At 39.7% G+C, this 22445-nt stretch overlaps 1 long non-coding RNA gene across 1 annotated transcript; it reads left to right on the top strand.

Annotated features, from left to right (window-relative positions):
* Positions 1-12243: 12243 nt before the first annotated feature.
* Positions 12244-21836, top strand: LOC129643424 (uncharacterized). Its single transcript, XR_008710303.1, has 4 exons — positions 12244-12409; positions 12543-12592; positions 17263-17360; positions 21679-21836. It is a non-coding gene; the product is annotated as an uncharacterized LOC129643424 (long non-coding RNA).
* Positions 21837-22445: the final 609 nt, after the last annotated feature.

The raw sequence follows: 22445 nt of genomic DNA, 5'->3' as shown, positions 1-22445 counted from the left end.
TAACTTCACTCTTTGACATGCTATGTTTGAGATCATTTGAATCCTGAAATAAAGACGTACAAAGAGAAGCCATCAATTTATTTAGCATTTTGTCTGGTCTTGTGTAATGCCTGGACCACAATAAGTCACTTGTGAATGAATGAACAAAAGAAGCTCAGAACACAGATCTGGACGTAGATCTTGAAAAGTGAATTAATACTATATACCCAGGAGAATATGTGCTGGGAATAAATTAGATCAGTTCTGCTCAAAGTGTGCACTGCACACACAGCTGGTCCTCAAAATGTTACCTGTCCTCAATGGAATGAGTACAGATACTAAAAGTAAGTATTTGGAAAGTTTTATAGCAATGTAGCAGTAATTTTGCATCTTTTTTTAAAATCAAATATGAGGAAATTAGACTCATTTTATATGCTTTTATTTCTTTTTTTTTTTTTTTTTTTTTTTTTTTTTTTAGTTTTTTGGGTTTTGCTTTGATCTTTCACTTTTAGAAAAGTTTGTAGTGGATTGGAAATGTCAAAGCATGCAAACAACCAAACAAAAATCTTAAGCATCAAAGTAGACCATTTAAAGACAATGTTTATCGCAATTCCTTTTTGACTCATTCTCATCTCTTACATTCCTTCTCACCTGTTTTGCTAAACCCAACTTTATTCCCTTCCTAGGGATCTCAATAGTAAATTAAATCTTCTTTTGTGTATTTTGTATGTTTATCCAACTTGACAGTAAAATTTTCCTGTAGCATGGATAAAAGCCATTTCTTTTCCTCCCATGAGTACTGTAGAAAGAGCAACGTGGTAAGCAAAATTCTAAGTATCCTGGTGTTATCGCTCTCCTTCGAGTGTGGGCAGGACCTATGATTTGCCTCTAGCCAAAAGAATATGGTAAGAGTGATTGGATGTCACTTTCTTGATTGAGATAGATAATAGATCTCCTATAAAATTCACTTTTATACTGATGCTGAAGAACCCAGCCACCATAAATTCTAAAACTACCAAAAGAAACAGAATTATAGCAATCTGTGAGAACATACAAGTAGGTCATTTCTCAGATGAGGCCTCATTCTCAGCCAGAATCTTTACTGCAGCCCTATGAGATTTCCAAGCAGAGGACTCAGCTGAGCCAGGCCTGGAGTCCTAACCAAGAGAAGATGTGAAATAACAAATGTATGTTGTTCTAAGCTGCTAAATGTATGATCATTTATTTGCGGTATAGAAAACCAGTCCAATTAGACAGGTTATAGTTTCTTGGATACAAATGAAGAGAAACTTGGGTAAATGGAGCACTGGTGGTGCTATTTCTATCACGCAAGACATGAGGCAAGAACTTGTTGAAGAACAAAAGTTATTTTTGGATAGAATGAAAAAGTCTTGGAAATGAGGAAAAACTCATTAAAAAAAAAAAAATGAAAAACCAGGCCAGATGCTTAAGACATGTCAAAAAGAAGAACTATGAAAAGTCAAACAATATGGAACTTCAAAATCAGTATTGTTAGGAATTGGAGAGGGGATAAATGGTGCAAAGCTGGGAGATAATGCATACAGATAAATAGAACAATTTTGAAAGTTAAAGACAGAAGAGATATTTTAACAGAAATTGAGTGATGCAGAGTGCAGGGTTAAGAAATGTATATTTCCACATGGTGGAAGTAAGGATGAAGGGGAGAGAAAAAGACTAAATACGGATGCTCTAAGGAAAAGTGGCTTAAAGCTCAACATTCAGAAAACGAAGATCATGGCATCCGGTCCCATCACTTCATGGCAAATAGATGGGGAAACAGTGGAAACAGTGTCAGACTTTATTTTTGGGGGCTCCAAAATCACTGCAGATTGTGACTGCAGCCATGAAATTAAAAGACGCTTACTCCTTGGAAGGAAAGTTATGACCAACCTAGATAGCATATTCAAAAGCAGAGACATTACTTTGCCAACAAAGATCCGTCTAGTCAAGGCTATGGTTTTTCCTGTGGTCATGTATGGATGTGAGAGTTGGACTGTGAAGAAGGCTGAGTGCTGAAGAATTGATGCTTCTGAATTGTGGTGTTGGAGAAGACTCTTGCGAGTCCCTTGGTCTGCAAGAAGATCCAACGAGTCCATTCTGAAGGAGATCAGCCCTGAGATTTCTTTGGAAGGAATGATGCTAAAGCTGAAACTCCAGTACTTTGGCCACCTCATGCAAAGAGTTGACTCATTGGAAAAGACTCTGAAGCGGGAGGGATTGGGGGCAGAAGGAGAAGGGGACGACAGAGGATGAGATGGCTGGATGGCATCACTGACTCAATGGACGTGAGTCTGAGTGAACTCCGGGAGTTTGTGATGGACAGGGAGGTCTGGCGTGCTGCGATTCATGGGGTCGCAAAGAGTAGGACATGACTGAGTGACTGAACTGAACTGAACTGAACTGAACTGAAGGAGAAGTGATTAAGGCATGACACCTGGGGTTCAAGTGGAAGCATCAGTCCTAAAGAAAAGCACTTTTTACACCCAGACTGTTGTTTAAAAAGATAAAGGACATGTAAAGAGGACAAGAGATTTTAAAAAGCTCACAAAGAATTGTCTCTTAACTTCTTGATAAAGAAGGAAAGTTGTCCACTTCAAAACGAGGGGGAATGATTGGACCTGAATTGGAGTGAGCAAAGGTTTGGAATGCCGTTGTGCAGACGGTGTTAGAGGATCAACAAGAGATTAATGAAAGGATTAAGAAGCAATTAAAGTCAGACAGCGTGAACTGGTGGTAGGCCAAGTATGTAGAGTTTTGCTTGAAATCTGTCACTGATGCTGGGTAAAAGCTAGTAGAGGAGTTGGATTGATGGCAGCTCAGTGGCTCATAGAAAGCACAGCATACATCACTAATGATGAGACCTGCATACATGACTCGATTCGAAAAGGACAGCCAGAAGATGGAGATTTTAACAACAGATGGCAAATGTACTTTCAGCCAGCTATGACACTGGTAATTTTTAAAAATTCAACCACTAGAAAACAGAAAATACCCTAGAGTGCTTTAACGAAGCTTATTTTAGCATTGTCCTTAATAGTCCAGCTAACTTCCTTAGACTAGTCCTTCCTAGTCCCCAGTTCCTCATATATTTTATTTTTAAATATGTATAAGGAATTGTCATTTTCTTAAAATGTGTTGAACAGAAACAGCATGGTCTACTAGGAATTTCTATGTAGAGCTTAGCATCCTGATTCTGTAACTTGACTAGTTGCACTGAGAAAGTGATTTCATCTCTTTGTGCCTTAAGTTACTTATCATAAATGGGGATAATAATCTCTAACTCTCAGTGTAGATGTGATAATTAAATGGGATAATTTATGTATTGATACAATGGCATGTATAATGGACTTTCAAATAATGTTATTAAAATTTTTTCACAGAAGCAATGAAATTCCATGTATTACTTTTGCTTTCTAAAATAAGCCAGTAAAAAATACTAAGAAACATTGGAAAACACAGAAAAGTAGAAAAGAAAAAGTGATCAAAAATCCTTCATGCAAGCATTAAAACCTTTATTGTTTTAGTACCAAGTATAAAATTATATAACTAAAAAGACCATTGTAGGCCAAAAGGTTCAATCCTTACATTTTACAGATGAAAAAACTGAGGCCCTGAGAATAGAGCTGGCTTTTCTAAGAGTACAGGGCTTCCCAGGAGGTTCAATGGCAAAGAATCTGCCTGCAATGCAGGAGGCTCAAGAGAGGTTCAATCCCTGGGTTAGGTAGATCCCCTGGAGTAGGAAATGGCAACCTGCTCCAGTATTCTTGCCTGGAAACTTTCATGGGCAGAGTAGCCTGGCAGGCTACAGTCCATGGCATCGCACAGAGTTGGACATGATTCAGCAAGCATCCGTCTTTTTTTTTTTTTTTTTTCCTAAGGGTGCAAAGCTTATTGACTATTGAGCCAAGGCTAGAAATAAGGTCTTCTAACTCCAGTGTCTTTCCACTCACTGTGATGAGGGAGGTGAAAACATTGCACTGTCAACAGCCAGCATTTACTGGGTCCACAAATACTCAGGGCACTCACTACGCTGGGTGTATAATCATTATTTGTTGTAATTTCACACATTAGGAAACCAATCGAAAGTATACATGTAGATCAGCAAAAAGACAATCTTTCTAAATAACATGGGAAAAAAAACACCTTATACCTATGCCTGCAGCATAATCTGTACAAAATTCATTTCCTCCAGTATCATAGTTTGCAAATAGTCTATTTCTGCAAGAGAAAAACATCAATTTTTCAACTGCCCTTGATATCAAGGAAAGTATGATGGCCATAAGTCATCCACTTTGTAAGCTCTTAAAACTCACTCCCAAGAGCTCTTTGCCTTATCAACAGGCATAAATGATGTAAATTAGTCCACTGAAATTTCATAAAAAAATATATTTTCCAGATTGTTAAAGACCTTGAGCCTAGCCTACAGACTTGACATTTAGCCTGCAATGTGGTATGACTCAAATTAGTTTTCTGAGGTGAACAAGGAAAAAGAAATAAAGAAATATGGAGCAACCTCCAAGTGATGTTCCCTGGAGGTCCATGGATGAGTTAATTTGCAGATGATAATTTAGCAAAGAAATAACTTCAGCATATTCTCTTATAATGATTTAGATGTTAGTCCCTCAAATTTTGTTTGCATAATTTTTAAAAACTATTTATAAAAAGAACACTTCTGTTGGCTTCTTTTTAAACAATAAGAAGTTGAGGATTGCTATTTGGATGGTTAAACAAGTATTACATCTTCCCTGGTGGCTCAGACAGTAAAGAATCTGCCTGCAATGCAGGAGACCTTGGTTCAATCCCTGGGTCAGTAAGATCCCCTGGAGAAGGCAATGGCTACCCACTCCAGTATTCTTGTCTATTACCCAAGCCTCTAGCCTAGGAGTATCCTTTCAGCTCAGAGTATGTTTATGGAGTGTGTGCATCATGTGTATGGTGAACTTTGGCCAATATAAGAGTATTTTCATTTTTTTAAATTATCATCTGCCTACCATGTGCCAGGTCACTTTAGGTACCTGAAGAAACAAATCTAAGCAAGTCTCAGGCCCTGCCATCTAATCTCTAATCTTCTGAGAAAAGCAGACACATAAAAAGATAATTTCAATATGTCAAATTAGAGATATAATGAGGGTGGTATTTGGAGCACAGACGTGAAGGAGGAGTAGGCATTACCTAGCCTCATCTTTGGTTCAGGATTCCTACAAAAGAAAATGACTAATGTACTGGAGAGGATGACTGAATTAGCAAGGCAGTAAATGATGAAAAAGCATCCAGGTGTGGACACAGACCTAAGGCATTAGCCAATATAGGACATTCTGAGAACCACAGCAGTCGCTTATAGCTAGAACAGTCAAGTTCAGAGCAGAGAGTGGGAAGAAATAAGGATTAAGAAGTATTTAAAAGTCAGATATCGGAGAGACTTATGTACTATGCTGAGTAGCTAAAGAGTTTAGTCCTGATTCTGTAGGTCGCAAGCAGCTAATCAAAGCAGGAATGTGCGGTAGAAAGTTCACTATGGGTACAGTGGGGTGGTGGGGTGAACTTAAAAGGAACTGTATGAAAAGGATAGGACCAGCTAGAAGGGTCCAGATGAAATATCATAAGATCTGATGCCAGGCAAGGGCAGTGGCCATGAAAAGAATTAAATAGGTAAGTCAATGATTAAAGAGAGAAGCTTGGAGGGACTTTTGATGTGTCAGACAAGGAGAGGGAAGAGTCCAGAATGAAGCCATGGTTTTGGGCATTTCATGCCTTGATATGACTGCCTATGATTATGAAGACAAGAAAGAATAGGGCAAATAGGAAGAAAATGAGGTCAGTTGGGGACATGTTGAAAGTAAGATGCCTGTGAAACGTCCAAAATAAAAGGTTTGGCAGATAGAGGTTATGTGAGACTGATGTTCTGGGGTTTCTCTTGATGGCATCTTCCTTCTGTTTTGATAGCTCATGGCAACTCTTCCACGTTACCTGCCCCTGGAAGAACTAACCCAGAGAATCCAAAACAGAAATTTATCCCCTTTGCAGTTGATATGTTTCCTTCTAGGAAGCATTCTCCACCTTTGATAGAAGCCTGGGCTGTAGACAGGGACCAAGAGAGGACAATAAGATTGTGTTGCAGATAAACTGTGGTGCCTCCCAGGACCACTGTCATACCCAGTTACTTCAGTCTCCCCGTTTCTACTGCATGTGCGAGAGCTTCAGGTATTGAGCCAATGGGGTTGCCGATCATACTCTCAGTCACAGCACATCTTTGGGCTCTCCTGTATTCCTGTCTCCCTAACTCATAACAGAATCCCTTCTGATGGAATCGAATTACTTAAGACCATTCAGGTCAAATTTGCATCTTTCGAAAACCCAGCTTTCCCTCTCCCCTTGTTTCCCTCTTCTGCCTTGGCCTATCCCACTGCCCCAGATCAGTCAGCTTGTTTGGTCTTGGATTTCACTCACAACATGAAAGATTGCAGATATAGATTCTAATTAGTATCAGATTTAATTTTTCTCCTCCCATTTAAAGACTTTGCAGCCCATTTCATAAACTCAAAGGCAAAGTGACACAGTAGACAGACCTCTATTTGACTGCCAGTCTTATCACCCACTGGCAAGTCACATAAGCTGATAAATCTTCATTTCCTTATCTGTAAAATGAGGCTAAAACACTTTCTTTCCAAGATTGCTATGAAAAGTAAATGAGAAAGCATGTTAAAGGGCCTAGCATGTGGTAGGTGGACAATAAACATTCTTTCCCATCCTGCCATATTTTTTAATTGAAGTAGAGTTGATTTATAATACTGTATTAGTTTCAGATGTACAACAAAGTGATTCAGTTATATATATATACATACACATATATTATTTTTCAGATTATTTTCCCTTATGGGTTACTATAATATATTGAATGTGCTATACAGTAAATCCTTGCTGCTTATCTATTTTATGTATAGTGGTCTATATCTGTTAATACCATACTCCTAGTTTATTCCTCACCTTCCCTTTCCCTTTTGGTAACTATAAATTTTTTTTGTATGTCTGTTAATCTGTTTCTATTTTGTATATAGATTCATGTATTTTTTAGATTCCACAGATAAGTGACATCATATAATATTTGTCTTTCTCTGTCTGACTTCACTAAGTATACTAATCTCTAGGTCTATCCATGTTGCTACAAATGGCAATATTTCATTCTTTTTATGGTTGAGTATGGAAGGAATGATGCTAAAGCTGAAACTCCAGTACTTTGGCCACCTCATGCGAAGAGTTGACTCATTGGAAAAGACTCTGATGCTGGGAGGGAGTGGGGCAGGAGGAGGGGACGACAGAGGATGAGATGGCTGGATGGCATCACTGACTCGATGGACGTGAGTCTGGGTGAACTCCGGGAGTTGGTGATGGACAGGGAGGCCTGGAGTGCTGCGATTCATGGGGTCGCAAGAGTCGGACATGACTGAGCGACTGAACTGAACTGAATATTCCACTGCATATGTGTGTGTGTGTGCATGTGCGTGTGTGCATGCGCGTGCGCTGGGTTGTTTCCATGTGTTTGCTATTGTAAATACTGCTGCTACAAATATTGGGGTGCATGTAACTTTCAAAATTGGAATTTTTGCCTTTTCTGGATGTATACCCAGGAGTGAGTAGGATGGCTAGATTATAGGGTAGCCCTATTTTTAGCTTTTTAAGGAACCTCCATACTGTTCTCCATAGCAACTATACCAATTTATATTCCCACCAACAGTGTAGGAGAGTTCCCTTTTTCTCTCTACCCTCTCCAGCATTAATTTTAAACTTTTTGATGATATTCATTCTGACCAGTGTGAGGTAATATCTCATATCCCATAATATCTCATAATGAATTCTCCAGGCAAGAATACTGGAATGGGTAGCCATTCTCCAGAGGATCTTCCCAAACCAGGGATTGAAACCAGGTCTCCCACACTGCAAGCAGATTCTTTACTATCTGAACCACCAAGGAAGCCCAAAATGTGAAGCATGACTCTAATCCAAGACTCTACTGTGAGTGTGTGTGCTAAGTCGCTTCAGTAGTGTCCAACTCTTTACGACTCTATGGACTGTAGCCCACAGGCTTCTCTGTCCATGGGATTCTCCAGTCAAGAATAATGGAGTGGGGTGTCATTTCCTCCACCAGGAGGATCTTCCCAACCAAGGGAAGATCCTCGCATCTCTTATTTCTCCTGCATTGGTAGGCAGGTCCTTTATATATTTAGGTGCTCATATATTATGTTAATGAGTAACATCCTCTTCTTATATAGACCTCTTTATCATTATACAATGTTCTTATTTTTCTTTAGGACCTTTGTTTTAAATTTTATTTGTCTGATATGAGTAGTGCTACTCCCACTTTCTTCTCATTTCTATTTGCATGAAGTATCATTTTCCATCCCCTCACTTTCAGTCTATGTGTTTCTTTCCTCCTGAAGTTTCTTGTAGGCAGCATGTTATAGGTTCTTGTTGTTTTTAATCCAATCTGTCACTCTGTCTTTTGATTGGGGAAGTTAGTCCATTGATATTTAAAATGATTGTTGACAGGTATGTATTTATTGTGACTTTAAACCTTGTTTTCCAGTCATTTTTGCAGTTCTTCTCTGTTCATTGCTTCTGTTTGCCCATTTGTAGTTTAATGAGTTTCTTCTATAGTATGCTTGAGCTCCTTTCTCTCTTTTGATTTTTGTGAACCTATTGTATGTTTTTGATCTGTGGTTACCATGGAGTTCAGGTATGTTGTCCCATAACTATATCTACTTGTATAAACTGATAGTGATACAAGTTCAAACATATCTAAAAGATATACATTTTTATACTCCTCTCCCTCACATTTTGTGATTTTGATGTCTTATTTAACACTTTCATGATGTTTCTTTTCCTGTTAATTGGAGCTATAATCACTTTTACAAAAATTTTTTGAGTGTTTTCTGTTTATTGGCTTATTTAAGTGATCTTCAATCCTTTTACACATCTGCCTTTCCTACTATGATTTTCTCTTATATAGTCTTGCTTCCTTTTCTATTTAGGTAAGGCCTTTCAACATTTCTTATAGGGTAGGTTTAACAGTGCTGAATTTTAAATTTTTATCTGTCTTAATTTCTTCTTTTATTTGAAATTATAATCTTGCTGGGTAGTCTTAGGTTGTGAGGTTTTCTCTTTCAATTTCTGCAGAGAAATCGGCTGATAGCCTTATTGGGGGGAGTGGGGGAGGGGGCGGTTCCCTTGTTTCCTTTGTTTCTGACTCTTAAGGCTCATTCTCCAACATCTAGCGAGAACACCCTGCCTCTGACAGCCACAAAGCAAAGAGGAGGCATGATTCCTTTCTTTGGAAAACTGTTTTTCTCTTGCTTACTTTAGAATCCACTCTTTAACTTTTGCCATTTTAATTATGATATGTCTTGGTGTGTGTCTGTTTGTGTTCAGCATTTTGGCGGACTCTCTATCCTTTATGTACCTAGATATCTGTTTCCTTCTTTAGGTTTGGGAAGTTTTCAACCATAATTTCTTCAAATATATTTTCAGTCCCCTTTTCTCTCTCTTCTTTCTGGAGTCCCTTTATGTGTAGGTTGGCACACTTAATATTATCCCATAGATCTCTTATGTTCCTTTCTTTTTGTCATTCGTCTTTCTGTTTGCTCCTGATTGGGTGATTTCCATTATTCTATCTTCCAGATCACTTATTTGTTCTTACGTGTCATTTAGTATGCTACTTACTGGTTTTTATCTTAGTAATTGAGTTGTCTAATTTTGATTGGTTCACCTGCATAGTTTCTAGTTCCTTGTTATACTGATCTGCATTTCTATCAAAAATATTTCCTCAATTCTTTAGCATTTGTATAACCTACCTTTTGAACTTGGGGTCTAGCAGACAGGTAAGGTCTGTTTTATTATTTGTGCTTCCAGGGGACTTCTCTTGTTCTTTTAATTGGGAGAAGTTCCTCTGATTTTTCATTTTACTTTTCTTTCTGTGAATTTATAAGTAACATCTACCATGGTCTTGAAGGTGTGTTTTTATGTGGGAGCATCTCTGTGCAAAATGTGTGTGTCCAATATTTTTGTGGCAAGGACTGTCTTTTGTATGTATGCCATCCACATCTTTCCTCAGAGTCTTCTGGCCATTATCCCCTTGATAGGCAGTGTGATTGGTGTGGTGTCCAAAGCCTGTGTTGTATTAATACTTGAGGTTGGGCCTCCTCTTTGCTTTGTGGCTGTCAGAGGCGGGGTCTTCTCCCTTGTTGCTGGAGAATGAGCCTTAAGAGTCAGATTTGATCAGGTTCCATTGTCCTTGAGTGGGCAATCTGCCCTAAAGGCAGTGATTGCTGAAAGTGAAACTCTTACAGTCATAGTGAACCTATGGAGGACCTGTGTATATGTTCATGGCAATTCTCAAAAGCAGTCCAAATCACATCCCTCCCTCTTGTGTTCATCCCAGATAACAAGGCTGTGGTATGGAGTAGACTGGAGCTGGGGATCAGGACATTGTGGCTGTAGGAATCAAGGTGGCTGTGCCTGGCTCTGTGGACCTGTGTGCCTGGCTCTCCCAGGACCTGTCTGCCCCAGATCTGGGGCTAAGCTGTAGTGTGAGTGGGCAGAGCTGGGGCATTCCTGGAGGGCAACAAATCACCATGTACTCCTGCCTAGGACTTAACTGCCAAGATTCAGCATCTAATCGCTGCATGTTCCTATGATGCCCCCGGTGCACATGCTCTGTCTGCCGAAGCTGAACTTGCAGCCGCCGTATGCACACTGACAATGGGCTCCACAACTCCGCCTGGATCACATTCCAGGCTCTCAGTTGCCCTGTCTCTTTCATTTTCTCTCATCTCTTCTTCATAATGCATGCTATTTTTGTCCTTCTGCTTTCATATTTTCTAGGGTTTTATTTTCCTCATCCAGTTCTCTAGCTTCCCTTCTCTCCCTTTGGTAACACCTCCCTGATTTCATACTCCCAGTGCAGATAGTCCAGCAATGGAGAAAACCCCAGATTTTTAAACATGTACTAGTCATAATATCTTTGTTTTCTTCTCATATCTCTGATTTCTTTTAAAAATAAAGTCTCCATGAACATAAAGTCTCTCTTTTTATTTCTGTGGCAAAGTGGCCATCAGGTGTGTACTTAGCAAGCTTTTCTAAATCACTGCTGATGTGTATCTCAGTATATTAAATACAAGTGAGATTTCTTTTCTCCACCAATTTTCTATGTTGTTCCTATTGTGCTCATATTGTTAAACAAAGGTAGTCTGCTTATTATTACCTGTGTTTCTCACCCCAGTGTCCTGAGATTCCATCTCTGTAACAAAAAGTTTCTTGCTGTATTTATTAATATCAAGCCTGAGGCTATTCAGCTTACCTCACAAATTAAATTACGTTGATTCATAAGATCTCAGGTCTCCTACGTTGTTATTGTTTCTTTAACCATGCTTGAAATGGAAGGAGATATTCTGTATGTTGTTTAATTAAAGCAGTAAGGAAGTGGTAGTCTCCCCCACAGGCAAAACTCTCTGTAAATTCAGAGTATTTGGTTGCATCAAATATACTTTCAGCTTCAATTAACAGGAACTTGACTAAAAGTGGCTTAAAACAGTATCTCATACATTTGAAGTCCAGAGGTATAGCTCTGCTGCTGCTAAGTCGCTTCAGTCCTGTCTGACTCTGTGAGACCCCATAGATGGCAGCCCACCAGGCTCCTCCGTCCCTGGGATTCTCCAGGCAAGAATACTGGAGTGGGTAGCCATTTCCTTCTCCAATGCATGCATGCATGCTAAGTCACTTCAGTCGTTGTCCAATTCAGTGTGACCCTATGGACAGCAGCCCACCAGGCTCCTCCATCCACGGGATTCTCCAGGCAAGAATACTGGAGTGGGTTGCCATTTCCTTCTCCAAGGCATAGCTCATTTGTGGTTAATTCAACAGGTCAGCCTTGTCATTAAGGACCTAGGTGTTTGACATTACTTTCATCTGTTATCTCTAGCAAGTCCACAATCTATTCCTCATGGTTGCAAATGGTTGTAGCAAGGCTACGCATCATTTATCAATATGTTTAGAAAAGAAAAGAGGCTTTCCTCCTGTATATTCCTTTTGATTAGGGAGAGTACCATTCCTGGAGCACCTCAGAAGAACTCCGCCAAGTTCCACTCTCCAGGACTGGGTCACATGCTCATGGGAACCAATCATTGGGAAGAGGTGTGGGCAGCATGCTTGCCTAGATTTATCCTGCCTCACAAAGATAATGACTCACACCCAAAGAGTGGGGTGGACAAGGAAGGGGAGGACAGGGACCCTTTGTGAACATAGAAATCTGTGGAGGCAACTGAACAAAACTTGGTATGTTATGAGCATGACCAAACGGAGAGAAATGGTTGTTGGGGTTGCAACCAACAGTGTCTTGCCATGCTCATAGCAAATGTTGGTAAGTACTATGGCCTGCATAATGCTGCAAACCAAGGCTTAAACAGGTTTGGGGCACAAAATTTAGAATGGCTTTCACTTTCGGTACCAACATGACCCTGAGAGTAGATGCCTTCTTAATTTTTGTGTCCTAGAAACTTTGCTGGTTTCACCCTAGTCCTGATGCTGTGGACATAGCTGTAAGGTATGTGAGGAAATCTGTTTTGCCTATAAATACCTCAATTGATTCCTGAAATTCCATCACCAACAGTTTATTTCTTTGAGTAAAGCCTTGTCTCCTCTCTGTGGTATATTTTTCTACATTCAAATGCGACTTAAGAGAGAGTTTATTACACTATCGCATTCCTTCTTTGAAACAGAAGAGATGAGATTTGGAATCAAACCAGTAAGTTATTTGCACTCAATATCTGCATTAGACATGGGATGCTTGAGGCAACTTCTCTACATCTCAGTGAAAAAATGTAATACTGAGAGATGCTAAGCAAAGGCTGGAAAGAAATGTAGTACTTCAGCAGAGTGTTTTCAGAGCACCACGGTAATCTCCACAGAGTTTTGAGGATAGTATCACTGGAAAGGGATGAAGTAGGAAAGTAAATGGTATTGTATGCAGTTAGTTTTGACTGCAGTACAAACCATCATACAGGGCTTCCCCAGGTACCTCAGTAGTAAAGAATCTGCCTGCAATGCAGGAGACCTGGGTTCAATCCCTGGGTTGGGAAGATCCCCTGGAGGAGGGCATGGCAACCCACTCCAGTATTCTTGCCTGGGAAATCCCATGGACAGAGGAGCCTAATGGGCTACAGTCCACAGGGTCACAAAGAGTTGAACACAACTGAAGTGACAGCATGCACACAAACACACAAACCATCATACAACAAGGAGACTTAAAACAGTAAACATTTACCATACTCCAGAATCTATGCATCAGAGCAGGAGGTTCTGCTGATTTGGGACAGATTCAGCTGGGACAGATTCCTCTTGGTTCACTCATGTGTGGTTTAGACAGGAGCTGCATGGTCTGGGATGTGTCTTTCATCATCCAACAGCTGAGCCCCCACTTTCTCATTGGGTTTTTCCAGTTTTCTATAAGAACATGAGAGCAAACTCCCAAGTGCAAGTGCTTTTCGAGGCCCTGCTTGTGTCATTTCGCTCATGTCCCATTGATCAAAGAAAATCACACCGTCAAGCTGAGAAGCAGTGTTGGGGGAGGTGTTGGGTGGTGGGACATAGCTAGAAGGGTATGTGGATGGATCTTCATGGCCATTTTTGCAGTACAACACAGGAGGGGTTCTTGTTTGGAGGCATCTGCAAGGTACTCACTGAAGGATCCCAGAAATTGTTTGGAGGCTTACTAAAGATGTAGATGAACCAGAGAAAAACCCATTATATAGAAAGTGTGCCACTAAGAGTAGCTGCTTCTAAAGGAAACAGAAAAGCTTCCATTAGAGCAAATGCTGGCATTTAAGTACTGCCTAGGGGAGAGGTCAGCGAGAAAATGCAAGCAGACCATCTTGTTGCCTATATCAACACCTGTGGAGATGGAAGTACCAAGTTATTTGAATCATAATTATCCTTGCTCAACTTTCCTGCTCAGAAAGCAAACTCCCTGTGCTTTAACTTCTTACATATTTGGCCCATAGAGAGAACAACACAGTAAAGACAATACGAAGACTTGGTCTGCTGAATACTTATGTAATTCTTTGAATATTACTACATTAGCATTCTGGCTTATATACTTCAGTATCCTGTGAGATTTTAACAGTATCTAAGACTTTATTTCCAAAACAAATCACAGATCTTCTCATATCACATTGTGATATGAAGTATTATTCATAAAATAGCATTTATGTTCATCACTACTTTACTAGATCCTGTTATGTACTGAGCTAACAAAAAAGTATATATTACCATAGCACAAATTATTTATAATTTCATAACTGTATTTTAACATATTTTTTCATTATCAACAATGACTGGATATTGTATTTCATTTTAAGCCTTTAAACAACTATTCTGAAAAAGTGATCCTTAGGTTTCATAAAATTGCAAAGGTGAAAAAGGGCTTTAAAAAAGTTAATATCCTGAGTTAACATGAGCCAGCTTCATCTGGTCTAATAAAATCAAAAGCACTGATAAATGTTATTAGACTTGCAGAGCCTCGAAGCAGACCCTAAACCAAGTGAAATCACCAGGGATATGCCACTCCTTGTACTGCACTATGACATATATGTCCTAGCATACTTAATAATAAACTAGAAATGCTAAGGATAATTATTAAAGTAAGAGTTCTGGAGTAGGCAATATCAAAAGGCCATTTTGATCAAGCATCCCACAATTATATAACACTCTGTCCCACTCAAGCCCTACACGCTCATTCCATAACTAAATGGAGACGCACATACAGCCTTCTAGAGTGGGATCACAAACAACCATCCGTGGCTCCACTGACTACTTTTGTCCTGCCTGTGAGTAAGAATGTTTTCTACATTTTTAGTGGTTGCAAAAGTCAAAAATGAAAAGAAGAGGAAAATTTTGTTGCATTTCAGAAGTATATGAAATTCAAAATTCAACGCCAATACACTATGCTCTAGTGTGGTACAACCACATCCATTCCTTTACTTAATGTCTATGGCTGCTTTGGGGACCACACCAGCAGAGCTCAGTAGATGTAACAGAGACCATATGGCTTGCAAAGCCTCAAATATTTAGTACTTGGCCCTTTATCAAAAATTATCACCAAATCCCTGTTTTGGAGGAAGAAAATTAAGTATCTGATTCTCTGTTTCTCCATTCCCATTAATGTCTCATACTTTTTCTAAATTTTCCCAGATTAACCATCCCTAAAATACCTTGTTCTCCTCCCCATCTCTACTGCTGTGTGGAGAGGTTTTAGTGTGTGTTCCACTTCACAAGTAGCATGTCAGGCAAATCATGCATATAATTCACATTTTAAATGAGTTAATTATTTAAGTGCTCAATCTTTTAGTCCATCTATCTGCCAGCATTACAAGGAGGAAATGAATAAACATGAGGGCATTTCATACTCCTCCCTCTATCATTCATTAAAAATATTTCAGAGACTCATTAGTCAGGAGCTTAAGCAGCCTCTATAGTAGGCTGATAAGATGCCAGACATTACTCTCCAAACTACATGAGGATCACCTAAATGGAGGGAGTAAAATTCCTATCAGCTCAATAGAAATTAACTATGACTCAGCCTCTCACTGCCTTTCTCTAGCTCTTCAGGAAAATCTAATTCCATCTCTGTGATTTATTTAAATTGCTGGAAAAAAATGGTTAAGCGAATAAAGCACTTGGATGCATAAAATGATGTGTCACTTGCATACCACAGAGTGCTTTCTGTTCTATCATCAGGAAATGAAAAAGAGTAAGAAAAAACGGGCAGTCTTTAAAAGGATTTTAAATCAGAACACGGCATGCCCCAACTCTCTCATGACTCTTAAAAGCCTGTGGTGTACTCTCTCCCTTTTATGGTGTTAAGATGGCAAAAAGTATTCTTCTGCTTTAAATTCACTTTCCAAAACATGTTGTCATTTTTAAACAGCCACACTGGCAGTGCCTCTTGAGTAACTTGGACTGAAAGGCACACCATTATCTGCATCTTATTCTCATCCGACTCTTGGTTCTCCCACTCATCACACAAGGCACGTATTGCAGCAGTGCTGTGGGCAGTGACTTAAGAAAAGTCCCTTGGGTCCAGAAGATTTTGGTGGCGTTTGATGATAATTAGTGTTCATGACCTCTTGCAGTTTTTCTGGTCACATTTGTTTGTTGTGCTCCTTTGGGGGTTTATTAAAATGAGCACTGTTTTCAACAAAGGAGAAATCACTTGAGAAGGGTAATGAGGAAGGGGTTCATGCTTCCATTTTTTATTTTAACAAAATGCCACAGTCTGGTGAATTTAAATAAGTGCCTTTTGAATGCTTATAGTTTTCGCAGTTACTCTTAATGTTGCGAATCCCTTGAGTTCAGCCTCTGTGTACCTAGCGCCAGTGCGCCATCTGTTAGCAAAGGCAGAACAGATTAATTTGTAGACTTCTGATAGCTGCTTCAAGTTCCAAGGGTTAAAAATGTATGCCTTGTGGGGAGAAATGTTTGTTTGGGCAGGGAGGGGAAAGGATGGCGGAATGGGGCCAATATGAACAGAAAAGCATAATAGAGCTTTGTGCTGCCACTTAAACTGAAGTCTGCCTACTTTCTACAAAATGGTAGCAGTTGGCAGTGAAGTACTTCCAATGAAAAATAATGAGCTCTCTCATTAAAAAGTAATAGTTTGTAAAGCAAAATTTCAAAGCATAATTAATAAGCTTGTGAAAAGTGCCAGGAAAACAGTAGCCTAAATGTCACTATTGAGAGTTACACAAGTTTATATATGGCAAGAGATATTAGCTGGCAAGATTTGGAGGCTTACCCAAAACTTCAAGATATTTTTTCTTTTGTGAAAGTATTTTGTTATATACTTTACCACCTACGATTGACCATGCTCCCCTTGAGTTTATATTCTAGCACATTTTAATTAAAGCTTAAAAAAAAAAAATACCTAGATTGTCATGTAAGAGAGTTCAAAAAGGTTTCCTTTTGTGAGAGCCAATCACTGTATGCCTGAGAGTAGAATGATATCTAATTTTCCAATCCAAAACTTTGAATGTGGGGTTACTCAGTGGGATAGACTGTTTGAAATCAGGATTGTTCTAGAAAGTCCAGGATGTTTGGTTACTGTAATGAAAGTTAAATATAATATTGAACGTTCCTTTATTCTTAGATAGTATGGTAAACCATGGTAGCTACCATATTTGTCTGCTTAATCTGCAAGCATGCCTTCCTCATTTTCAGTTGATAAAAATTGCCTGATTGCCCATCCTCTAACCAAAAGAATGACTCAGGATCAGTCATGGTGCACAATACGATTTGGCCTCATGATTCATTCACAGGTAGGTGAATAAGCAAATCCTAACAGAGTCCCTTCCTGGGTTTGCAGTGTGGAAACTGAGGGGACAGGGTTGGTTCTCCTTTCTTTGAAGATGCTAAACTGGCACCTACAGGTATGAGGATGCCAGCAGAAGAAAACTGCAAAACAATAGGAGAGACTGAGGCTCACACACAGAGAGAGGAAAAGCTGAGAGAGAGATCTGAAAATAACATTTGTGTCCTGGATCTGGTCATACCTGGTTGCCATTTCCTTTTTATTTCTCTAACTGGTAGTGAATCAATAATGTCCACTGTTTTGCCTGGGTTGGTTTGAGTTGGGTTTCTGTCCCTTATAATCAATAGGTAAGGTATTCTCTCATAAAGAGTGCAAGATCTAGCTATAATAAGAAAGTTATTGAAATTGTATTTAATCAATTCCACAGCAACTGTATACAGAGAATGGCATAATGTGCACTTTCCTAGTTAAAATAAAAAGGATATTGAGCAGGAAGAAAGGGAAGATTAATGATGGCTATCTTCAGAATAGAAACACCATAGAATAATATTAGATATATGGACAACCTTACAAGTTTACAGAATTCGTAGAAGATGAGTTTGAAACTATAAAACAGACAATAACTGATATAATAATTTTTCTGAATTTTCAGAATTTGGGGCTTTTGTAATTTTCTAGTGTTTACCACTGCAGTACCCAATAGACATTTCTCCATATTGATTAAAAGGAAAATCTCTGAGAAGTTCCCTGTCAAAATAGGATATATAAAAACTGAAGATACATAGTACATGAAAGCAAAGCAATATCTAGGGCTGAGTAGCCAAAACTTAGAGAAAAAAACTTTTAAAATAATGATTTTAAGGTTGTGAAATCTTAAAATTTGTTATATATACATGTTGACAGCACATGCACTTCCTCAGCAGCATAAAGCATAACTGAGCCTAGTTAGCAAGACAAATTAGTCAAAAAAGGGAAGCTGCCAGATGGCGCACATTGTTAATAACGCCCATCTGTGAATTACAAAGCTGATTTGCAGTTGCTTTGGGTGCTTCTTTTCTTGGGCAGCAAAGTTGCTAGTAACAACTTTGTAGAGGTGCCTGGTTTCACAGGTAATTCTAGTTTATTCTCAGCCTGGAATTTCTTTTTTTTTTTTTTTAAGAAGCTTCTTCTAGCCCAAAAGAATCTCATACTGCACTGAAGGAGCAAACAGTGCCATCAATACTTGGGGGTTATTGTGAATTTATCCCCTTCTTGAGTAAGTGAGTGAGTGAAAGTCGCTCAGTTGTGTCCAACTCTTTGCGACCCCCATGGACTATACAGTCCATGGCATTCTCCAGGCCAGAAAACTGGAGTGGGTAGCCTTTTCCTTCTCCAGGAGATCTTCCCAACCCAGGAACTGAACCCAGGTCTCCCGCATTGCAGGTGGATTCTTTACCAGCTGAGCCACCAGGGAAGCCCAAGAATACTGGAATGGGTAGCCTATCCCTTCTCCAGAGGATCTTTCCAACCCATGAATTGAACCAGGGTCTCCTGCATTGCAGGTGGATTCTTTACCAACTGAACTATCAGGAAATTGGTAAAATAAAAAAAGTCCTTAGACTTTTCACCGTAAGCTGGATGAGAACATAGATATGCAAAGACACTCAAGTTAGACAATGCTCTAGAGAAAGGGATTTGGATCCAGTCTGGAAGCAAAGATAAAGGAAAGGCACAGGGTTTTCAATTTTGGCAGAACCTAACTGCGCAAAGAGTCGGACACGACTGAGCAACTTCACTTTCACTTTTCACTTTCATGCATTGGAGGAGGAAATGGCAACTCACTCCAGTGTTCTTGCCTGGAGAATCCCAGGGACGGGGGAGCCTGGTGGGCTGCCGTCTACGGGGTCGCACAGAGTCGGACAGAGTCGGACACGACTGAAGCGACTTAGCAGCAGCAGCAGCAACTATGCAATATGCAAGAAAAGGGAGCCTTCAACACATCAATAGATTTCAGGGAGTCCTAGTCCAACTGGTAAGGTTGGGTGGAGGTGGTATATGGAGGTTATAAGCAACAGAGTTTCAATCTCCAGGTAGGTACATAGATAATTCAGGCTACCTTATTCTGATATCATTAGACAGCTTAATTTTTCTGATACCTTACTTATTCTGATTTCATATTCAAAATATAAATTTCCAACTCCAAAGCTGGTCAGGCTATATGGTAGAATTTTCTAATTATTTGAACCTCAAGTATATCTGTGCAGGTGATAGTAATTTCAATACTAATGAGCAGAGTGGTTATTGATTATTGTTGTCTTTCCATGTATTACATTAAACATTACAAATGTGCTAATATTTGACTTATCTTGATCTACAAATACTCTCTACAATACTATCTACAATACTCTCTACAATACTCTCTACAATCTCTACAATACTCTCATAGCTTGGCTACATTAAGAAAATGAATTAATAACACAGATTGTAAGGATATTTGTCCACATGTTACTTATTTTGCAGGCTAATAAACTGGTACTCTCATGTCTACCCTAGAATCATTTGCCTTTTATTTAGGATAAGACAGTAAAACTGCATGGAATCATGGAAAGTCAGAAATAGAAGGGACTAGATAAAAAATAATCCAATTCTTTAATTTTACAAAGAAATAAACCAAAACTCCAACTGGCTAAGGGACTCATTTGGAGGTACAGATTGTGTTAGTGTCAGAGTAGAACCTGAGCCTGGCTTGCACTAGAGCTATCTTTCTATCATCAGTTCAGTTCAGTTCAGTCGCTCAGTCGTGTCCGACTCTTTGCAACCCCATGAATCAAAGCACACCAGGCCTCCCTGTCCATCACCAACTCCTGGAGTTCACCCAAACTCATGTCCATCAAGTCGGTGATGCCATCCAGCCATCTCATCCTCTGTTATCCCCTTCTCCTCCTGCCCCCAATCCCTCCCAGCATCAGAGTCTTTTCCAATGTGTCAACTCTTCACATGAGGTGGCCAAAGTATTGGAGTTTCAGCCTCAGCATCAGTCCTTCCAATGAACACCCAGGACTTGTCTCCTTTAGGATGGACTGGTTGGATCTCCTTGCAGCCCAGGGGACTCTCAAGAGTCTTCTCCAGCACCACAGCTCAAAGGCATCAATTCGTTAGTGCTCAGCTTTCTTCACAGTCCAACTCTCACATCCATACATGACCACAGGAAAAACCATAGCCTTCACTACATGGACCTTTGTTGGCAAAGTAATGTCTCTACTTTTGAATATGCTATCTAGGTTGGTCATGACTTTCCTTCCAAGGAGTAAGCATCTTTTAATTTCATGGCTGCAGTCACCATCTGCAGTGATTTTCGAGCCCCCAAAAATAGAGTCTGACACTGTTTCCCCATCTATTTCCCATGAAATGATGGGACTGGATGCCATGATCTTAGTTTTCTGAATGTTGAGCTTTAAGCCAACTTTTTCACTCTCCACTTTCAATTTCATCAAGAGGCTTTTGAGTTCCTCTTCACTTTCTGCCATAAGGGTGGTGTCATCTGCATATCTGAGGTTATTGAGATTTCTCCCGGCAATCTTGATTCCAGCATGTGCTTCTTCCAGCCCAGAGTTTCTCATGATGTACTCTGCATATAAGTTAAATAAGCAGGGTGACAATATACAGCCTTGACGTACTCCTTTTCCTATTTGGAACCAGTCTGTTGTTCCATGTCCAGTTCTAACTGTTGCTTCCTGACCTGCATACAGGTTTCTCAAGAGGCAGGTCAGGTGGTCTGGTATTCCCATCTCTTTCAGAATTTTCCACAGTTTATTGTGATCCACACAGCCAAAGGTTTTGGCATAGTCAATAAAGCATAAATAGATGTTTTTCCATGCTGAATATACTCTGTATCAGAAAAACTGATCCTAAAATAAGGGAGACCAAAGTCTTGTTCTAGTTCTTTCTTCAAGCTTTAACTATTAATGCTTTTATTATTTTAAGTATAGTAATAGACACTATACTACTTACAAATATATAATATTAAAGTTATAATTTTAAATATGTCTTTACTATAGAATATTTGGAAAATGTATGTAAAATAATATGATCGATTTTTACCCACAGGAAGGTTCCCCTGGAGAGGGAAATGGCAACCCAGTCCAGTATATTCTTGCCTGGAGAATTCCATGGACACAGGAGCTTGGCAGGCTCCAGGCCATGGGATCACAAAGGGTCAGACACAACCGAAGCGACTTAGCACATAGCACATTTCTACCTACACAGAAAAATCAATATTAATATCTGGTATATGTCTTTCCTGACTTTTATTAGGCATCCATTTGTGTGTTTTTCTCCCTCTCCAGTGACCAAACAGGGCCTAGGAGAGAAGAGGCAGAACACACATGATTAAGGCAAAATTAAGACCTCCCTGGTGGCACAGTGGATAAAAATGCACCCGCAAATGCAGAGGATGCAGGTGGGACCCCAGGTCCAGGAAGATTCCGCATGCTACGGGGCAACTAAGCTCAGGTGCCGCAACAGCTGCGCCGACGCTCTAGCGTCCGAGAGCCGCAGCTACTAGCCCCAGTGCTGCTGCTGCTGAGACCCAGTGCTGCAACTACCGAAGCGCACAACTATAGCCTGTGCTCTGCAACAAGAGAAGCCACCACCGCGAGAAGCCTGCATACCACAAGGAAGGCCCCGCTGGATGCAACTAGAGAAAGGTCATGCAAAGCAACAAAGATCCAGTGCAGCCAAAAATAATTTTAAAAAAAGATACTGAATCAGAGTAAAACCATTCCTTGCTAGTACTATCCAGTGGCCTTAGATAAGTAACTAACATCTTCCCCAATCATGAGGTCAGAACAGCTCCTACTTTACAACAAATTTATAAAGACTCATGATATTAATATAATATTTGGAAATGCTTAGAATAGTGCCTGGAATATTATAAGTGCTAGATAAGTCTGTGTGCGTTCTCTCTCAAGCAGTTTTCTATGTTTGAGCACCTTCAGTAATTGCAAATACAAACCTCCTGAAGCAGCTAATTACCTTCTTATTCTTTTGATTCAGCCTATTTTCTTCCATACATAGGTACCAGGTCCATATTTTAAAAACTTAACTGAAAATA

This window comes from Bubalus kerabau, chromosome 2 (genome assembly GCF_029407905.1).
Source record: "Bubalus kerabau isolate K-KA32 ecotype Philippines breed swamp buffalo chromosome 2, PCC_UOA_SB_1v2, whole genome shotgun sequence".
Lineage (NCBI taxonomy): Eukaryota > Metazoa > Chordata > Mammalia > Artiodactyla > Bovidae > Bubalus > Bubalus kerabau.
The sequence above is the reverse complement of the archived record's forward strand: the minus strand, read 5'-3'. Positions and strand labels throughout refer to the sequence as shown.